The sequence below is a fragment of the Mustela nigripes genome, chromosome 3 (genome assembly GCF_022355385.1).
Source record: "Mustela nigripes isolate SB6536 chromosome 3, MUSNIG.SB6536, whole genome shotgun sequence".
Classification (NCBI taxonomy): Eukaryota; Metazoa; Chordata; class Mammalia; order Carnivora; family Mustelidae; genus Mustela; species Mustela nigripes.
The window spans coordinates 152,098,553-152,111,529 of NC_081559.1; the positions used below are offsets into that span (position 1 = coordinate 152,098,553).

At 39.0% G+C, this 12,977-nt stretch overlaps 1 long non-coding RNA gene across 1 annotated transcript in view; it reads right to left on the reverse strand.

Moving 5' to 3' along the window:
• Positions 1-12,977, reverse strand: part of LOC132014143 (uncharacterized) — a 26,662-nt gene continuing 13,685 nt past the window's right edge. Inside the window, exons 2-3 of the long non-coding RNA XR_009403226.1 lie at positions 9,900-10,078; positions 1-821 (exon numbers count right to left, since the gene is read on the reverse strand). This is a non-coding gene — a long non-coding RNA (uncharacterized LOC132014143). The remainder of the gene's footprint in view (positions 822-9,899; positions 10,079-12,977) is intronic.

A 12,977-nucleotide genomic window follows, 5' to 3' on the forward strand; every position in this document is an offset into this window, starting at 1 on the left:
TTAAAAGTTGTGGCACATTCTTTCACTAGAATAAAATTTAGGCTTAAAATAATGAGTAGATGTATAAGCAGTAGAAAGATACACGTGATATGTCACTGAATAAAAAAGCAAGTTTCAGAATAATATGTTAGTCATGATACAATTTGGTTTAAAAAAAGATATGTATATCTGAATTTGCATAAAGAAAGGTGTAATAGGATAAAAACTGAAATTGTTAAAAATGGTTACATCTAAGAGGAGAAAGTTGTAGGGAAAAGTAGCTATGGAAGAGACATTAAATTCTGTCAGATTTGATCATATTTAATCATTTCCAACTTTTTAAATGAAAATATGTCATAAGTCAAAGGGGTAAATATTTTAAGAACTGAGAGCAGAACATTCTTCAAGAAGTTTTCCATGGGCAGAAACTGAGGAGAAAATCTCAACGAGCAGATCAAACTCAAGCAGAGCTGGAAACCACTCAGTCCAATTGTTTCTCAATTGAAAATTTTTCTTCCCACCCTAAAAACCTAAAGGTGCAACATTCTGTTTGCTTGATTTTTTTCATTTGAATTATTAAGGTACAATTTATATACCATAAAGTTGAACCAGTTTTAAGGACACAATAAATTTTGACAAGTAGAAGAGGCACCATACATTTTGTTTTAAGGCTCCTTATTTCAGGGGTGTCTGGGTGGCTCAGTCGGTTAACTGTCTGCTTCTGCTCCGATCATGATTCCAGGGTCCTGTGACTGAGTCCCACGTGGGTGCCTTGCTCAGTAAGAAGCCTGCTTCTCCTTCTGCTGCCACTCCCCCTGCTTGTGCTCATTCTCGCTTTCTTTCTGACAAATAAATAAATACAATTTTTTTTTAAAGTTCCTCATTTCACTCTAGCTAAGGACTGATGATTCATCCTTCCAGGCACATTTACACTTTAACAGAAAACTCTTCAAGATGCTTTAATCTAAGGTGCTAAAATTCTTATTAGAATTCTGCTTCTGTCAAAATTCATTAAACTATCAACAGAAACCATCAAAAGACATAATAAATCCTGTTATTTTAAGCCAAAAAAAAAAAAATTCATTAAACCAGGACAAATTACCCTTGGCTGTGCCCCAAGCCATTCATGAAAGCAAGATATAAATAAACATTTGTGAGATATCTAGAGTTTAGAAAGTACTCAGATTCTAGAAAACAGACCACTCACTGGAATTCCAATTCATATCTTCCCTATTTATTCCCAACTGGATTGTGTCTGTTCCTTCTCTATGCCCCAGATGATTGATTCAGTAGCCTCGGTTTGATGATGCACTTTCGACTCTTTGATTTTGGTTAGTCTCTAACTCTTCACCCATTTGTTGTTTTTATCTTGGCACAGATCTACAGTACTCAGCTAAACTCAATTCATGAACATTTGCATCTTCTACTCCAACCTAGCCTTTTGGAATAAACTGTCTCACTCCCCACCATGGAAACTTAGAATTCAGCAGAAATTTAAAAGAAGAAAAATATTTACTGTGAAGAACTCTTTTCTTTTACCCATGGTTAGCTTTGGTCCTCTGTTCTTCCTCTCATCTCAGATTTCATAGAAGGTTTGCCTCTTAATTTTGAGTAGGCCTTTTCCCCAGTTTCCAGTCAAGCATTTAAACTTGAACTCACATACAAGGGTGAGAAATAACATTATAAACATTAACATTATAAACATCTAATTCATTTGACCATTTTTCCCTCAACCAACCTATATTACTTTTTTAACTTCTTAAATTTAAAAATAATTTTAAGTCAAAAAGTGAGGTAAGACGATGTGGCTATTTTAAGGGAATTATTCATCAAATCTTTATCTTCATTCTTTCCCAAGAGGTCTTGATAATGGCTCATCTCCTTTTTTTTACAAAAGTCTATCATGCTTCAGGTATGAACAATTCTAAGGTGGCAAAGCAAACCTTTGTATTAAAGTTAGTGCTGAGAAAGTGAATTATTCTAATGACTGGGTAGTGCTAATTTTTGAGATGTTTTCTAATAATTTGCTTTCATCAGAAGAGAAGGAAAGCCTAATCTAACTTGTCAGCTAATAGAACTTAAAATAACTTCTAATAATAGGTCTATTTTAATAATAGATTATTGTGGAGTTTTTATGTATATATGATGTGAAAGACTTCAAAATGACATTGCTACTACAAATTTTTCACATTTCTATCTTTTCACTAATATAGTTTCTCAGCACTAAATATATAAATATTAAAAGGAGGGATATTTCAAAATACTCAATATTCCTAAAAATGGGAATAGAACTGATGAGACTAGAACCTTATCTCATTCTAGTAATTAATAATATCATTCTCATAGAGATACACTAATTTAAAAAAAAATTAAGATGCAGATCCATCTCTCCTGAAAAGGTGGAAGTCCAAAAAATTGTAGCTTTTATTTATCAAAACAGCATACATCTTATGTAATATATTTATTTTACGTACAAATTATGATTGTATTAAAATCTCAATTGGGGAGACATTTGTAGTACTGAGAGCTTTAGAATCTTAGAAAATAACTTCTCAAATTTCATTTTCTATGACTATCGTTGAAGAGAAGTATGAAAGTGTGATCAAGATTTTTAAGCTTAAGGGGCGCCTGGGTGGCTCAGTGGGTTAAGCCGCTGCCTTCGGCTCAGGTCATGATCTCAGGGTCCTGGGATCGAGTCCCACATCAGGCTCTCTGCTCGGCGGGGAGCCTGCTTCCCTTCCTCTCTCTCTCTGCCTGCCTCTCTGTCTACTTGTGATCGCTCTCTGTCAAATAAATAAATAAATCAATCTTTAAAAAAAAAAAAAAGATTTTCAAGCTTAAAAATCACATTAAGATAAAAGTATGTAGGAACTGTGGAATCGCAATGCAAATTCAGAGAAAAGAGAATTACACAGTATCTAGAAGTGCTGGGAAGCCTGGGTGGCTCAGTCTGTTAAGCGTCTGCCTTAGGTTCAGGTCATGATCCCGGGGTCCTGAGATCAAATTCTACATCAGGCTCCTTGCTCAGTGGGGAGCCTACTTCTCCTTCTGCCTGCTGCTCCCACTGCTTGTGCTCTCTCTCTTTCTCTGACAAATAAATAAAATTTAAAAAAAAAAATTTAAGAGTGCTAAAGGAGAACTTGTTCTTCTGTACTAAAAGAATAAGAGCAAAACTTTTCATTATGTAAATGTTCAAACATATCCCCAAATAGAATGATTTACTGAACCTTCATTATCCAGCTTGAACAATTACTAATATTTTGCCAATCTTATTTCATTTAGACACCCACTTCTTTTTTTTGTTTGTTAACATTTTTATGCCAAATCTCAGATATATTATTTCGTAATAAATTGTGTATTTGTAAGGTGGGTAACAGTAGGTATTAGTCCAGTATTTTACTTGGAGTGCATTAACATTGTTAAAAAGCAGTATCACAGCTCTATATCAAATATCAATATTTACAGCTCTATTTCAAATGTCAGTATTTACAAAATACAAGATATCCTTGCATTTCTTTATTCTAAGATATTTCAACATATCTGAAGTTGCATGAAAAAATAAATTTGACATTTATTTCTTTCCTCTTGGAATGAATTTGCACTAAAAAAAGCCCCAGTAACTTTAAAAATATGTGTTTTATTTTGGACAGAACATCGCTTATAACTAGAGAAAAATATAATATTTTGCCTTGTGGCATCCTTATAGGTCTATTGTCCCCTCAATTACAAAACACAAAAATTCTGAAGACTAAATGCTTTTCTTTAATTTTGGTATAAACTCATCAGACAGCAAAACCCGCCTGAAATGATGTGAGGTTATTCATAGTCTTTATTTATGTCACATAGTGTGAATATTATGTATTTTGTTGTAAACATATTAATGAGTTTGATTATAGGGTGCTTTCTCAGACCCCTGATAAGGTTATAATGTACATGATGAAAGGCAGATGTTTAATTTTTTTAAGTTTTTTTTATTCATTTCACAGAGAGAGAGAGAAAGAGGCAGGCAGAGGTGGAGGAAGAAAAAGACTCCCTATTGATCAGGAACCCTGATCTGAGATTCAATCCCAGGACTCCAGGATCATGACCTGAGCTAAAGGCAGATGCTTAACCAACTGAGCCACTCTGGCACCCAAAAGGCATGTATTTAAAAAAAGAGTTTGAAACACATATGAACCCAAGAGTTTCATATAAGAGATGGTGAACCTGTATTATATACTTTATTTGATTTAGCTGCAGACCACTTACCTTCTGTCTTTTTAACCCATTTATTACATTATTGACCTTGCATCTAGTGGTCTTCTCTCTGCACAACATATTCCTATGGCTGAGGACCACAGAGGCAGAGAGAACGATGTTTATAATTAAAAATACCAGGATCTTTAAATAGAACTCAGCTAACACATGACGAGTTTTTTCCTTTAGAATTAAACTTGTTTTTTTTCCAAAATAGAATCAAATGCTAAAAGCTTGCATATATTATTAGAGCCATTTATGTTACCTCCCAAACTCGCCCTGATTTCATATCCCTCACACTCCCAGAGGCCCACAGTCCCTGCCCCAAATAGTATAATCGGGATGATTATGGATAAGTAAACAATGAAGTATATTTTGTCTTTTAGAAAAAAGAAACCCGACCAATTCTACAGGAATTCTACAAAATAGAAACAGTATGTCTTCCTCATATTTGACTGATGCAAATGTTTTATTTTTACATTCTGAAAAAAGACTCAATTGTCCAATGTAATCTCAGTGCACAGGAACCAAAACCATAGTGAACATCAAAAATAATCACAGCAGGGGCGCCTGGGTGGCTCAGTGGGTTGAGCCTTCTGCTCAGGTCATGATCTCAGGGTCCTGGGATCGAGCCCCAGATTAGGTCCTCTGCTCAGCAGGGAGCCTGCTTCCTCCTCTCTCTCTGCCTGCCTCTCTGCCTACTTGTGATCTTTGACAAATAAATAAAATCTTAAAAAAAAAAAATAATCACAGCAGTAAGCATGTGAATCATAGAAGAATCAAATCATTTAAAATTTGTTTAATAAGGGGCTCCCGGGTGGCTCAGTGGGTTAAAGCCTCTGCCTTCGGCTCAGGTCCTGATACCAGCGTCCTGGGATTGAGCCCCACATGGGGCTCTCTGCTCAATGGGGAGCCTGCTTCCCTTCCTTTCTCTCTGCCTGCCTCTCTGCCTACCAGTGATCTTTGTCAAATAAATAATTAAAATCTTTTTAAAAAATTGTTTAATAAAGTATCACACTAAAAATAACAAAAATTAAAGAATAACTGTCTATGACAGAATATTTGGTTTATGCTTTTTCCCAATGTTCAAAAAGCAACTTAAGAATTGTATATGTTATAGTTTTATTTATGAAACTACCTAGAAAATAGATAATCTCATCATCTGACTGTTAATCAAAAGTTTTAAATTCTAAGAACAACAAAAACTGCAAATCTAAGGTTTTATCTTTTCCTTTGGCTGGCTGGCAGGAGGTCTGGGCATTATTTTAAGATAATTTACTTCCTCTCTCAGAACTGTTACAGTAACTGACAAGGCATGTGACCAGGAAGAGGGTAGGATTAGCTTCCCTTCTTTTTCCATCTAGGCTAATATTCTGGTTTATACATGCATTCTTTAATTTTTATCTTCTGTGTTATACCAATTGTTAAACAATTTTTTTTTTAAGATTTTACTTATTTATTTGACAGAGAGAGAGCACACGCAGGCAGAGAGGCAGGCAGAGAGAGAGAGAGGAGGAAGCAGACTCCCTGCTGAGCAGAGAGCCCCATGCGGGACTCGATCCAGGACCCTGAGATCATGACCTGAGCCGAAGGCAGCGGCTTAACCCACTGAGCCACCCAGGCGCCCTGTTAAACAATTTTTAAGTGAGTTTTCTGTGATTCACATGCTTTCTGCTGTGATTTTGCTTTTGACTGAGTAAGTGAGTAAACCACAGCCAAGAGCGGAAGTTATATCTATGCTGCTTCTAGATTATTCCTTCCCAGCGTACTTCCCCTCCCCCACCATCCGCACAACTGAACCATCTCTCCCCACATTTCTAACTTTTCATCACATGTGGCACAACAGAGTGGAGCAAAGACAGAGTCCATGGCAGTCTGAGGGGTCAGGACAGATGCAGTAGCAGCCACCTATGAGATGCTGGGGCGCCTGGGTGACCCAATGGGTTGTGTGGCCGACTCTTGATTTGGCTCAGGTCATGATCTCCAGGTGGTGAGATCCAGCTCCGCCCAGGGCTTCCGCTCAGTGCCCAGTCGCTTGAGATTCTGTCTCCCTCTCCCTCTCTCTGTCTATGCCAACGGCCTCTCCTCCACCCCCCCACCCTCCACCTTGTGCACTGTTGCCCACGCTCTCTCTCCTTCTGTCTCCTTCCCCACTCTCATAAATAAATAAATAGATAAATAAATAAATAAAATCTTTAAAAAATAAATAAAAAGAACCAGGAGATGAAGAGTACAGCCTAGGGAATATGGTCAGTAATATTATAATAACGTTCTTGGGGCACCTGGATGGCTCAGTAGGTTAAGCCGCTACCTTCGGCTCAGGTCATGATCTCAGGGTCCTGGGATCGAGTCCCACATCGGGCTCTCTGCTCAGCAGGGAGTCTGCTTCCTCCTCTCTCTCTCTCTGCCTGCCTCTCTGCCTACTTGTGATCTCTCTCTGTCAAATAAATAAATAAAATCTTATAATAACGTTCTTTGTTGACAGACGGTAGCTGCAGGTAAGGTGGTGAGCGTTTTGTACTGTATATGCTTGTCAAAGCATGTTGTACACCTTAAACTCATATTGTGTGTCAACTATACTTCAATTAAAACAAGAATTAAAAACAAATGAATTAAAATCAAAAGAATCGGGAGAAGGAGAGCGTAGAACAGTACTAAGCCGACCAGCAAAGTCCTAACCACACTCTGGGGCCATTGACCCCACCGAGGTTCACCTCACTTGGTGCTGCACCTTCAGTAGATCAGTGCTGGGAGGGATCTCCAGCCCAGGGCTCAGCCCCCCCCCCCCCCCCCCCCCCCCCCCACCGAAGCCGGCTGCAGAGTCCGCTTGGAGGTTCCACCACCAATAGAAGGCAGTCCCGATATAATGTTAGCTTTAAAGAGAAATCGCACTACTGCTAGAGCTTCACGCTTAAAACGATGAGAAACATCTCTTAGTGTCATATACACAGTCACACATGTTACGTCAGTTTTCTCTCTCAACTTACTAAGGTGGGTAAATTAAGGAAAAGAAAACAGAGAAATTGAGAACCGCAGTGGCATGTTCACATCTGGGTGAGCAGAGAACTGATGTTCTCAGCAAACAGTGATTCAAGGAGTGGGTTGGAAAGCCAGACTTGGAAGGTTGGAATCATGACTTCAACACGTCTGAGCTGTGTGGTCTTGGACAAAGTAGTTAACCTCTCTGTGCTGTGTGTGTGGATTTTCACAGCCTGTGCTGTGGAATCCGTATGTTGATCTATGTAAAGCATTCTGGAAGGCTCTGTTGGTGTTTGCTTTTATTCACTTCCCATGCAATAGCATTCTCTAATCTCTTGATATGTTTGTAAGTAAAACTCAGCATTTTTGCTTCTAGTTGATAGCACTTAATGTAAACTTTCAGCCAGTAGCCAGTGACATTCTAGAGGAGGGAAACAACCTGGGAGAAGCAGCTGTGTTAGGAAGGCACTACATGTAGAGGGTAAAAAAGTAATCACTCGGGGCGCCTGGGTGGCTCGGTTAAGCCTCTGCCTTCAGCTCAGGTCGTGATCTCAGGGTCCTGGGATCGAGCCCCACATAGGGTTCTCTGCTCAGTGGAGAGCCTGCTTCCTCCTCTCTCTCTCTCTCTCTGCCTGCCTCTCTTTCTTGTGATCTCTCTCTGTCAAGTAAATAAAATCTTAAAAAAAGAAAAAGTAATAACTCACTTGTCACAAACCAAAACCCATGCACACTCAGAATGTCAGTGAGCAGCCTAGTAACTTAGAGCTAGCTATTCAGGCCTCCTTCCCCTCTAAGCAGTTACCTATCCACCCTTCTTAAACTACTTTTACACGCTTCCCAATTCAAGATGCAACTGGATGCAACTCAAGAATTAGATCGTCCTCTGCTTCACTCATGTCAACTGACTGATAAGCAAAAATGACTTAGTATAATGTAATAAAAAATGAAATCTATTTTGTAATTGAATAATTTCCTGCATATTGTTATGTAGTTTAAATGCATTAGTATGTATAATGCTCTTAGAAGTGCCTGACAAGCATTCTGTGTTAATTATCTTGTGCTCCCCTTCCCTATTCTCACCCGCTGACCCCTTAGAATCATGCCCGTCATACATTCTGCATCCTGGCTTATAACTGTTTTCACCAAATTAACGTAATATCTAAGGGGTGGCACCAGAAGTCCACCGATGGCTGAGCTGATAAAGAAGATATGGTATATATCTACAATGACATATTACTCAGCCATCAAAAAGAATGAAATCTTTTTGCAATGATGTGGTTGGAACTAGAATGTATTATGCTAAGTGAAATAAGTCAAAAGACAATTATATGATTTTCACTCATATGTGGAATTTAAGAAACAAAATAGAGGATCATAGGGGAAGGGAAGGAAAAATAAAATAAGATAGTATCAGAGGAGGAGACAATGCATGACAGACTCTTAATTATAGGGAACAAAGTGAGGCTTGCTGGAGGGGAGGGGTGTGGGGAGATGGGATCACTGGGCGATGGGCATTAAGGAGGGTACCTGAAGTCACAAGCACAGGGTGTTATATGCAACGATGAATCACTAAACTAATAATGTACTGCATGTTACCGAACTTGAATTTAAATAAAATATAATAAAAAACAAGTCCAAAAAATATCTAAGGGGTAACAGCATCCTAAGATGTGGCTCATTTTCACATTAAAGGCTCATTTGAAGAAAAAGTCTGAAAAAGAATCACAGCTCTGCACTCTCTGGGCCTGGGTGAGGGACATTTGAATTAATTGGAAGTGGCTGTAGGTTCATGGTGTGAACCCAGTCTTTATCTTAATGGTAGAGGCCTCATCCAGTTTCTCTGAGGAATGAAGAAGACAGCTGTGGGCTGTGGGCAAGGGGAGGCATGAGCCTTCCCTCAGTCCTGGTTCCCAGCCCACCCAGCCCCCTGTGTTCCTGTTAAACCAACTCATTGCTAACTTTTCTTCCTGCCTTCTTCCTTCCCTCCCTCTCTTTCTTTCTTCCTTTCTTTTAGGATTTTATTTATTTATTTGACAGAGGGAGACACAGTGAGAGAGGGAACACAAGCAGGGGGAGCATGAGAGGGAGAAGCAAGCTTCCTACCCAGCAGGGAGCCCGACAAGGGGCTCTATCCCATCACCCTGGGATCGTGACCCAAACCAAAGGCAGCCACTTAATGACTGAGCCACCCAGGTGCGCTGCAGGTGCCCTGCATTTCTAATTTTTCATTAAGATTGTTATATTGCGGGGCACCTGGGTGGCTCAGTGGGTTAATGCCACTGCCTTCTGCTCGGGTCCCCTATCCAGCTCTCTGCTCAGCGGGGAGCCTGCTTCCTCCTGTCTCTCTGCCTGCCTTTCTGCCTGCTTGTGCTCTCTGTCCATCAAATAAAATCTTTAAAAAAATTGTTTTATATATATGTAAATATATATATTTATATAAATATAAATTATATTTACAGTTATGAGGTTGGTTTTTCCTGAAACATAAGGTACATATGACCCTTGAGTTTTTTCCTTTACAATTGTATCCAGCTGATGTTTCTGAGTCTATATTTTCAGATCAAATCCATTTTTCTTAAAATATCTTCTGTAGAAAGTACAACTTTGCCCCTTTAGCTTCTTTCATTCATTTCAAGATTGTTTGAGTCCAGATAAAGAACTCTGGTAAAGAATTACCTTTACCAGAACTTATCTTACGTCCTTACTTAAAAGAACCTCCTTCGGGACGCCTGGGTGGCTCAGTTGGTTAAGCAGCTGCCTTCGGCTCGGGTCATGATCCCAGCGTCCTGGGATTGAGTCCCACATCAGGCTCCTTGCTTCACGGGGAGTCTGCTTCTCCCTCTGACTCTGCCTTCCACTCTGTCTGCCTGTGCTCGCTCTCCCTCTGAAAAATAAATAAAAAAAATTAAAAAAAAAAAAAAAAGAACCTCCTTCTTATACCTAATACAGTCTGGGAGTGTGTGACATCCTTTAGAACACAGCATGGTTTGCTTTCTCCTCTTGCTCTCCTACCCTGGCCATATATGGTGAGGAGGAAGAGGACCTTGATAGATAGGGCCACAGTGCCCTAGCTGTCTGCAAACAATTGGATTTGATACGAAAAGACCTCAAGGCTCTCAGCCAACCCAAACTTACATTGCACTGGGGAATTAAAAAACACACAAAAGAACTCAGAATGGTACTTCCCTGGTTTAGATAATTAAGTCAGTCCCATTTTTTTATGACCAATTATTCAGCGAGAGGGAATACTATTAAACATGTTAGATATAAAATATAGAGTGTACCATTCGGAAAGTATTACCGTATGATTTTCAAAAAAATATCTAATGAAAGCAAGATCCCCATTTTAACCCACTGAGCCACTCAGGCACCCCAGCAAGATCCCCATTTTAAAAGTGTATATATGGGGGCGCCTGGGTGGCTCAGTGGATTAAGCCGCTGCCTTCGGCTCAGGTCATGATCTCAGGGTCCTGGGATCGAGCCCCGCATCGGGCTCTTTGCTCAGCGGGAGCCTGCTTCTCTCTCTCTCTCTCTGCCTGACTCTCCGCCTACTTGTGATCTCTCTCTCTGTCAAATAAATAAATAAATAAAATCTTTTAAAAAAAAATAAAATAAAAGTGTATATATGTATGTATATATTATGTATTTATATGGGTATATGTATTTATATGTCTGTATATTGTATGTATCTTGCAGAAGGGAATGTCCAAAAATATTAAGTGTTTACATTTAGTGGTATGATTCTTATAATTCTTATTTTCTTCTTTTTATAGAAATGTTTATTCTTTTCTTAACTTTATGTAATGACCAGGTATTACGTCTAAAGTAGAAATTTAAGGGGCACCTGGCTGGCTCAGTGGGTTAAAGCCTCTGCCTTCAGCTCAGGTCATGATCCCAGGGTCCTGGGATTGAGCGCCACATCGGGCTCTCTGCTCTGCAGGGAGCCTGCTTCCTCCTCTCTCTCTCCCTCTCTGTCTGCCTCTCTGCTTGCTTGTGACCTCTGTGAAATAAATAAAACCTTTTAAAAAAAAAAGTAGAAATTTAAATATATATTTTTAAAGGAAGAAGTTTATTAGCTTTAACATATTTGAAAAATTTTTTAAATATAAATGCTTTTAAAACATTCCAGATAATTTGATAAGCCCCCAAACATCTATTCCCAAAATGTTAATTTAATTTATTTATTTATTTAATTTTTAAAAAAGATTTTATTTATGTATTTGGCTGAGAGAGAGACAGCAAGAGGGGTAGCACAAGCAGGGGAAGCAGGGAGGAGAAGCAGGCTTCCCTCTGAGCAAGGAGCTCTGTGTGGGAGTCGATCCCAGGATTCTCGGATCATGACCTGAGCCAAAGGCAGCTCCTTAATGACTGAGCCACCCAAGCACCCCACAATGTTAACTTTGATAAATTTACTAAACTTCAAATATTCTATTTGCCCCCCTTAATATTTGTCCATGTCTTTGGGCACAATATAAATTTATACTTTAACAAATTCATTCTTGTTATAACTTATATCAGTCATTTAGCTTATGCATTTATTTGTTGCTTGTTGACTGATTTACTCAGATATAGCTCCTATCAGCCTAGGAACTTTATGAAAAATACCAGTGACCCTGGAAATTGTTGCTCCCAAGTATTGCAAAATGTGAGCTCTGTGTCCCCAAATTATATCCATGCCTTATCTTTAACAAGGATCAACTTCAGCTCAGTGTTCCTAAAAGCAACTGAAGTTGAATCCCACTTTCTATTCACTAATAGTGTTTCGAAGGAGGTGGTAGAAATTCAATGAACAGCTTTCACAATTAGAGTACTTAAAATATCTCACTACCTCTTATTTTATACCGTGTCCCTGCTTCCTCTGGTACTGACTGTAGCATTTTGCCAAAGGGCCAGAAAAAGCATACAGTGATTGACAATAACATAGATACAGAGGCTTAGACTTAGAAAGAACATTAAAGACCAGATGGTCGAAGTTCTGTCCAACAGATTCCTTTCTACAACATGCTAAGGGCTGGTTGTCCAGCCTCTGCTGGAATATTACCTCAGGAGGCAGGAAGCACCCTTCTTCCTGAGGCAGCATGCTGAATACTGACCAGTGCTACTGTCTACACCTATTTTTAATTTCTATCATTACTTCTTCTGCAGTGGGTCTTATTACCAATACTGTTGCAGTTGTACAGACCTTCCACATATTATCACCTTTACAAAAGTCCTTTGAAGAGAGATACCAACAATTATCCCTGTTTTATACATTAAGAAACAGAATGTGAGAGTTGAGGTGACTCGTCTAGGATTGCATAGTTAGCAAATGCCAGCCCACAACCGAACCAAAATCCCCCAGCTCCTTCCTTCTACATGAGCTATTTTACTCTTAGAAAGTTTCCCTGTTCTGAACCAAAATTTTCTTCCTTGTAATTCTTCCCCTACATTAATGTAAATCACGTTCCCCATCACCTAGAGCTCCACTAATGTTTCAAGTCGAACTCCTTTGATTTTGATATCAACTATTAGAAGGAAATGAATTAACCGAATTCTTTAGGAGGTTAAGAAGAAATAGGCCAGATACTATGATGTAGTCCATTTGGATTGGTATCTAGTTCAGCTACTAGACAGAGAAATCCAAAGTAACTGTGGCTTAACTTATTCTCTCTCATGAGACGTGGAGATAAGCCATCTAGGCTTGATAGCATGACTTCCCAAGCAATTGCCCATCTTTATTGTCCCAGGGAATACTGACAGGAATTAGTTGAGTGGAACCTTATAAAGAGAACCTCTGTGGAAAG